The sequence below is a fragment of the Panicum virgatum genome, unplaced genomic scaffold (assembly GCF_016808335.1).
Source record: "Panicum virgatum strain AP13 unplaced genomic scaffold, P.virgatum_v5 scaffold_5120, whole genome shotgun sequence".
NCBI lineage: Eukaryota > Viridiplantae > Streptophyta > Magnoliopsida > Poales > Poaceae > Panicum > Panicum virgatum.
In genome coordinates this window covers 46,346-46,939 of record NW_024376473.1, presented here as the reverse complement: position 1 = coordinate 46,939, position 594 = coordinate 46,346, and the positions used below count along the sequence as shown (strand labels likewise).

Sequence of the window (594 nt, the reverse complement as noted above, 5' to 3'; positions counted from 1 at the left end):
CGGAAAGGCATCCGAGGATGCCAATGCCCATCTCCAAAACATCCTGGAGGTGAGTAACACCATCAACCCCAGAGGAACTACTCTGGATGACGTCCGTCTCCGCCTGTTCCCGTTCTCACTGCTCGGGAAGGCCAAGATGTGGTTCTACTCCAACAAGGAAGCTTTCACGACATGGGAAGCTTGTTCAAATGCATTCCTTGCCAAGTACTTTCCAGTGGACAAGACCAATGCCTCCGGAATAGGATCACCGGAATCTAGCAGTTGCCAGATGAGACCATCCCGGAAGTCTGGGAGCGTCTCCAGGAGTACATACAAGCATGCCCACACCACGGCATAGAAGAATGGATGATCATTCAGAACTTCTTCCATGGCCTGAATCAGCAAGCCCATGACCATGTTGACGCAGCTGTGGGTGGTTCCTTCCTTTCCCTCGACGTCGCAGGAGCAAAGGCGCTGATTGACAAGATAGCTTCCAACCAAAGTTGGAAAGGAGAAAGGCAGCCAGCCCGTCCCAGGGGCGTGCATCAGATCGACACAGTCAACATGTTAGCTGCCAAGTTGGAACTTCTGATGAAGAAGCTGGAATCTCCGCAT

At 52.4% G+C, this 594-nt stretch overlaps 1 non-coding gene across 1 annotated transcript; it reads right to left on the bottom strand.

Moving 5' to 3' along the window:
- Positions 1-227: 227 nt before the first annotated feature.
- Positions 228-335, bottom strand: LOC120694349. The gene has a single exon (XR_005683450.1). It is a non-coding gene; the product is annotated as a small nucleolar RNA R71 (small nucleolar RNA).
- Positions 336-594: the final 259 nt, after the last annotated feature.